Here is a 7,949-nt window from a genome sequence, read left to right as displayed (position 1 = left end):
TAGAACAAATATTCCATCAAGTTCTATCGACCACCGATACAACTCTACGCACGCTTAACGTTCGCTTTACCTAGAACAAGTATGAAACTAGAAGTACTTTGTAGGTGTTTTTGGATAGGCTTGCAAGAATATAAAGAGCGCGTAAATAAAATCTAGGGGCTGTTTAGATAAAGACACAACTAAATTAGTTTTAGTATAGAGCTTTTTGTTACGAGAAAGTTATTTGTCCCTAGGCAATCGATAACTAGACCGGTAATCATTATTGCAATTTTATTTGAGGGAGAGGCATAAGCTAACATACTTTCTCTACTTGGATCATATGCACTTCTGATTGGAACTCTAGCAAGCATCCGCAACTACTAAAGATCATTAAGGTAAAACCCAACCATAGCGTTAAAGCATCAAGTCCCCTTTATCCCATACGCAAACAACCTACTTACTCGGGTCTGTGCTTCTGTCACTCACGCCATCCACCATAAGCAAATCATGAACATATTGCAAACCCTACAGCGGGAATCCCTCACACTTGCGCGACACGGAGAGCACCATAGGACAACATCAATAATAAAACATGCAACTCAAACCAATCTTGATCATCAAATAACCCATAGGACAAAACGGATCTACTCAAACATCATAGGATAGCCATACATTATTGGGAAATAATATATAGCGTTGAGCACCATGTTTAAGTAGAGATTACAGCGGGTAAGAGAGAGGTTACACCGCTGCATAGAGGGGGGAAGAGTTGGTGATGATGGCGGTGAAGTTGTTGGTGAAGATTGCGGTGATGATGATGGCCCCCGGTGGCACTCCGGCGCCACCGGAAGCGAGGGGGAGAGAGCCCCCCTCCTTCTTCTTCTTCTTCTTCTTCTTCCTTGACCTCCTCCCTAGATGGGAGAAGGGTTTCCCCTCTGGTCCTTGGCCTCCATGGTGTGGGAGGGGCGAGAGCCCCTCCGAGATTGGATCTGTCTCTCTGTCTCTCTCTGTTTCTGCGTTCTCCTATTCTGCCCTGGCACCGTTTCTTTTATATCCGGAGATCCGTAACTCCGATTGGGTTGAATCTTTCGCCGAGATTTTTTCTTCTGAAAATTAGCTTTCTTGCGGACAAAGAAGAGCGTCAACCGCCTTACGGGGGGCCCATGAGGGGGGCAGGCACACCCAGGGGGGCAGGCGCGCCCCCTGCCTCGTGGCCACCTCAGGCACCGTCTCGCGTTGATTCTTCCTCCCGTATTCTCCAAATATTCCAAAAATATTCTCCATCCGGTTTTATCCCGTTTGGATTCCGTTTGATATGGGGTTTCTGCGAAACATAAAACATGCAACAAACAGGAACTAGCACTGGGCACTGGATCAATATGTTAGTCGAAAAATAGTATAAAAAGTTGCCAAAAGTATATGAAAGTTGTAGAATATTGGCATGGAACAATAAAAAATTATAGATACGATGGAGACATATCAGGGTGCGGGTGCGTGTTGGGGCTGACGTCGCCGGAGAATAACAGGACGTGTGGGGGAATAGAGGGAGGGACTGACCAACGTTGGAGGGTACGTACGGTAGGCCGGCGGAGGCGCAGCCAGCCATGGGAGGCGGGAGCAGGCAGAGGCGACGGGGTGGTTTGGTTTGGGTGGCTGGAGGAAGAAGAAGACAAGAGATAGAAGATACACGACAGATGTTGGATGTCAATCCAGCGGTTGGTAGCCAGAATCGTTTGTTGACTGGCTAGTATGTCGACACCACCTTGGATAGGCTATTTCCTCGCGGGTCCCAAATCTGTCACGGTCATGCAACCCTTCCTATGAAAATTTATAGCCCATTTGATGTGCTAGTTGGAAATAAGTTTGTGGGTGCTGGTGGGGGCTAATCACGCTTTTGTAATGCACAGTGAGCTCAAGCAGCCAGCGAGAGTGATGTTATTTCCCTTGGTTGGGATTTGTTAGTTGTTACAATATTTCACTCTAAATTAAATGACTGGCAAGCCATTTGCCTTGCTTCAAAGAAAATATGACAGTCACAGCCGAGTTGAAAAGGGAAAGAACATCTAACTCCAGCTTACAAACTGTACAAAAGCACGAGGGTTAATTGTTCATCAGGTTTACAAAAAAACCCAGGTTGAAAAGGGCAACAACATCTAACTCCAGCACTGTTTTTGGCAGTCACAGTCAAATGGATCGGCCAGGTCCATAGAATGAACATCCTGGGTCGTAAAATTTACTGGATTATGACCACAATATGTTGTAAATAGAAGCCCGGCACGTTCAGAAGCTCTTTTGCCCACCTGAAACTCCTTTTTTTGCTCTTCCACATACCCATCCGTCAAAACCATGTTGCTGATAAACTTAAGCCTGATGGACAATAGTAACCTCGCATTCAGCAGGAAGAATGTGACAAATCTAGTGTTTGCATGATTGGCTACATATCGTTCTAGCGTTATTGTCTTCAATCAAATCTCATGAGAAGTGAGAAAATCCCGATGCTTACGAATCCACCAATTGGTTATAACTTTCTTACCCCGTCCTGTTGCCTAAATAGACATGAAAATTGAAAACAATTAAGGTCTAAAAACAGAGTGTGAAAGAGCAACAGCTGAACGGTTAATTCTAGTACACTATATGCGGGCTTCCAATGTGCGTGAAATTATCACCTTTATATACAACTTCTCCAGACATGGAAAGCATTGCAGCAAGCCAATAATCTTGTTCAGATCAAAACTATTCATTTGGATATATAAGATCTTGACAGAATCCAGCACCATTGATAGGCCATCCATGGAGAAACTCTTCATTGAGCATAGAACATAATATTAGTACAAAATGTGTACTCCAAGATGACATATAACTTATGCGCAGAAATTTAAAATGCAGCTTATGGTTACAAGTGTAGATGATAATGTAAAGTACCTGAAGAACTGTGGAGCCAAACACCATATTGAAATGAGCACAGAGATCATGTATTACACCCAAGGTCTCCAATTTAGGCGTAGAGAGGATGGTTATTTGCAACGGTGAATAACTAGAATCAAGGATCAACCTTTGAAGTGAAGGGGCATCTTGGATGATGAGCTGCCTTCCGTCAAAACAAATTCCAATTCTTACAAGGTTAGGCGACTTTATTTGAAGACAACCGATTCTAACTGTGAAAACAAGCACCAAGCACTCCAGGGCAGGGCAACTGGAGTGGATGATGCTGTGCAATGAGGCCTCCGATATATGAATCCGCACAAGTGAAAGTTTCTTGAGAAATAGGAGTCAAAGGTTTAGTACCGATTGTCTGGTAGGTCGCACAACGAAAAGGTGGCGGTGTGGAGAGAGGAGGAAAACCATGAGATGGACATCGGTGCTGAGGGCACAGGTAGATGGCGTTCGGTATCTGGTAGGTGATTTCCAGGGGAATAGTAGAACTCAAGCAGCTGTAGTTCTGTGAATTCAGGGGATTTAAGCCAGGCGTCCACCGTGCAGGGCATGGTATGCTTGCTCAGGTAGCATGACGGGATGCAGAGGCTTTGAACGGAGCCCTGGTGGGAGGAGATGATGGCTCTGGGGATTTCAAAATCATTGAAGAGAGATAGCTGACGATAGTCGAGATTAAGGGGCACGACGCGCCATAGAGGGCGCCACCTAATTGAGAGGACTTGGGTGCGGCAGCAATCCTTGGTGGGGAGAAGCGAGATGATCTCCCCAAGGACGGCGTCCGGGAGATCGCTGATGCGGTCCACCCGAGATTCTACGGGTTCCTGGGATCCGGTAGGGGCGGGGTCGCCGCTTCTCCCCGCGCTGGCCGGTGCGGGATGTACAATAGGCGTCGCCGCTGGCGGGAGCCTCATCTTCTTGGCGCTGGGGTCAGCCGACTCCATTTTCCTCGAGGGCGCCGCGTCGCGCTCACGGATTTGAGCAGAGTAACGAATGACGAGCCTAGTTGTAGTGCGAGTGAAGAAGAAGGGGAGCTGGGGTTTTTTCTGTAGTAGTGAGGAAGAAGGGGAGCTGGGGTTTTCTGTAGGAGTGAGGTGAGGAATTTGGGGGTACGAGTGGAGCGAGCTGACGTGAGGTGGGTGGGAGTGAGGAGGAAGAAGAACACCCAGGTTTTTTTGGGGGCGGTGTGCTGGGTGTGGGTAGCGCCTCTCATTCAGTAAATATATGGACTTTTGAATTGATTTTACTATTTACTAGGGTGGATGGGCTGTTTTGTCTTGGGCCCAGAGAAACAATTACTACTAGTACAGTGGAGACACTCTACAGCTACCCAGAAAAACAATTACTACTAGTACAGTGGATACAATACCGCTTCTGGCTCCTCCTAGGTCATCGAAACGTCTCCCTCTACTGAATGTCGTTATACTTTTGTTCACCGACATGCGGGCCATGCAACGCGCGGGCCCAAATGCCATCCACCAAATTAGAAGGCAGTACGCAGGCGGAGAGTCATCCCGGTCGTAGCGCGGCAATAACGAGCCGTCGTATCACAATACCCCACCTCCCCGCAGTCTAAGTTTGACGGACGAAGCAACCATCATTTCACTCTTTGCTGAATCCCCTTCTCCCTCACCGTCTTCAAGAAAGGCAACACTCGTATCTGCCACTATTCTTCTCTCCCAACGAAGGGAAGGTAAGCGGATCCGTGATGTTGGCATATTTTCGTTCAGAGAAAAAAAGAACTTTTGCAAAGTAGTAACTGATCCTCACTCTCTTTTTTGTTTCATTGTCATTGCGATTGTGTTTTCCTTTTAGTGGTCTCCTAGTATTCATCAGTTTCATGATGGACCAAGGAGAACCAGGCAAAGATCTGCCGATATTGGAGCAGACGCGGGAGGTTGATCCCCACGAGATAGAGAGCTCCAAGAAGATGGAGGCAGCCACCGAGCCGACCCCAGATACGCTCACGGCCACTACTGAGATGGTCAACGCCCCGTCTGAGGTTACAGCCCCTGTGGCACTGCAGGAACAGTTTTCCCCCTTCGAGGATGTGTCCCCCCGCTGAGCTACCCAAGGTGATTTTCTTCTTTGCCGATCTCGATTGTGGTTTTTCATCTAAGTATGTGGTGATGAATAATGCAAAATTTTATTAGCTTCGATGCCATGCTATACATAGTGGTTTAATAACTTGTGGTTCTTATACTGGAAAGTAATTCAGAATTTGTTTCTGTTTCAATTAGAGCCCTGATGCAGACAAGGATTGTGTGGTTGTACATGTCACTCGCTATGAGGCAGATGACCTGAATATACACACTGGGAAAACAGAGTTTTTAGGCTGTTGGATCCTGGAAGCCATTTGCGCTTATACCAATGAAGAGTTGTATTCCAGCCTCACTGTTGTCAGGCGTGTTGTCCAGGGTGTACTGAAGCACAAGAAGTTCAAAGCTACTCCTTCGTTTGTGAGGCATACTGTTCTTGTCAAGCTTACGTAGGAAGATGACGCGGCATACCTCCACAAACAAGTTTATGAGTGGCAAGGCCACAAGGTTGTCTTCATGAAGGTTCACAGGATTGAGCTGCTGCTGGACGTCCTCGATGATGTTCATGGCAAGGTCCGTCTTGTGTCCAGCCCAAATTAGATCGAGGCATGAAATACTTGCCCCAGCTAGTGTTTAATAGTAGTTTGGATTCTGTCTAATTATCCGAACCTTGCCTGTTATCGAGCCCTCTGGGGCTAGTACTCTGTTTGAATCCGTCTATGGGAACTGCTGCTACTTTTGTGTGCCCGTGAATCATCGTAATTGTTGCCGAAATAGATGCGTCCTCACTAGTTTTATCATACGAGCAGTGTGTGTTTTGATGAAATAGAGTACTCGTTTGAGAACTGTTCGCCGACGTATACATAAGTACTTGTAAACACTATTGGTGCTACCCCACTTGTAAGCAGTTGTGCAAAGCACGGCACATTGGCTCAGCACGCTTCAACACTAGGCTATCGACCAGCTAACAATCAACAATCTCCTGTCTGACATATAAGCAACTATGTATCTTGTTACAGTGGTTCATGCAGTTAACTGAGCCCACAATGTAAATTCCAAACGTTCACACGCTAGTCCAGCGTTCATGTGGAACACTCACATTAAACTCGGCTTCATAAAAAACTTGAAAAGCATAATTTAAGCAATTTTATACATCTCATGATTCATAGAACATAACAAACATATACTAGTTCACAGCAAAAGACAAAGTTGTGAGAAGGTTTACAAATCAGGAAAAAACAAGCAAGGCTTCTCTGAGCAAAGGGCCTCCCGGCAGGCTTAAATTTCCTGGAGTTCACTCTGGTTTTTTCTTGTTGCCACCATCCAGGGTTAGGTTCTCTCATTCCAGAACAACCAATTATAATTGTGTTCTCAGCTGGAATGCTGAACTGAACCATGTAGTGTACTGACCAACTGAAATTCTTGTGCATTCCACTAAATTTAAGCACCACTATTTGCATAAATAAGCAGACCACAATGCCTCTTGTCCGCGCACCTGTCCAAAAAACCGCCGTGCAGCCGTGCTAGCTAGTCCTCGGTCCATGGATGAACTGGTAGAAAGTGCATTCCGGACTAGGATGCAGTTGTTTTCGCTCGTCCCTACACTGCAATCAGGAAGTAAAACGTACGAATCAACTTCTTTTATATTGCGTTGGTCATTCTACCTAGTAACTACCAATGTAGGAATACCTGGAAGACGGGTGGTTAGACGACGGCAACGAGGGATAGCCATCTCATTTTGTGCAGTTCTACTAAAACTGAGGTGTGTGCTTTTGATTGCGCGGATAGAAACGATACGGAGACAGACATCCCGAAACGATATGGAGACAGACATCCCTATTTGCGCAAATACAAAATACGGTTATTTAAACAGTGACATATATTTGCAGTGGCGTATGATTAACACCAGCATCTATTGTGTTATAATTGGCACTAGATTGACAGTATGAAAGTGTCCTTAAGTAAGTAGCATCACATCACATCAACACTGCCACTAGATTAACATGCAGAACAATAGCATTAGTATTATTGTCATGAGAGTAGCACATGGTCAGTAAATGTGCAATCCAATTTGTGCAGTTCCACTGGGATGAAGCAATGTTAGCGGTATGAGATTTAAGTGTAACTGCAAAAACACAATTCATGGGAAATAAAGCAAGACGGAAGCACTTCATAAAATGGTGGTGGCATTGCTTCAATTTATCGACGGCACTAGACCATTACTTATAGTGACATTAGGTGGCTGTGACGCCCGGATAATTATGCTACAGTAAACCTACGTTAATGATGCCACGTCACCTCTGTTAGAGTTGATAATCTCGCGTTAGTTCAAAATCGGATCAAAATTCAAATTCAAAATATGGCAAACAACAAAAGTTTCCAAATATTAAAACTAAAATGTTGGGGTGTTGCCAAATAATGCATAGGTAATTATTGTGGAGAAACCACACCTTTATAAAATGTTTAAATGATATCAAATGGTAATAAAACAGTAGCAAAACTATTATTTAAATACTTTAAATACTCAACAATTACAAAATATTTTATTTAGGTGCCAAGTTAATTGTGGCAGTGGACTAATTAGTAATACTAAATTAGGTACTCATTTGGCATTTTACAAAACTAAAATAAAATGTAACTAAAATAAAACAGAAAAGAAATAAGATACAAAAAACAAAAAAACAAAAGGAAACTAAAATACAAAAAAAAGACAAAAGGCCCCCCCTGGCCAACTGGGCCAACGGCCCAGCCGGCCAGCCCACTGGCCCAACCGGCCCCTCACCCCTGCTTAACCCCCCACCATGGCAAACCCTAGATCGATCCCCCATCTCTCCCTCATTCCCCACCTCGCGCCGCACGCACACACACGCACACATCGTGCCGGGGAGAGGAGGTCCCCGCACCCAATCCCCTTGCCAGACGGCGTCGGCGCCGCCCTTCCCGGACTCCTCCTCGCCCCTCCTTTTCCCTCGCGCGACGCCCGGCTGAAGCCGTGGCCTC

This window comes from Triticum aestivum, chromosome 6D, assembly GCF_018294505.1.
Source record: "Triticum aestivum cultivar Chinese Spring chromosome 6D, IWGSC CS RefSeq v2.1, whole genome shotgun sequence".
Lineage (NCBI taxonomy): Eukaryota > Viridiplantae > Streptophyta > Magnoliopsida > Poales > Poaceae > Triticum > Triticum aestivum.
Note: the sequence above shows the minus strand (reverse complement) of the source record.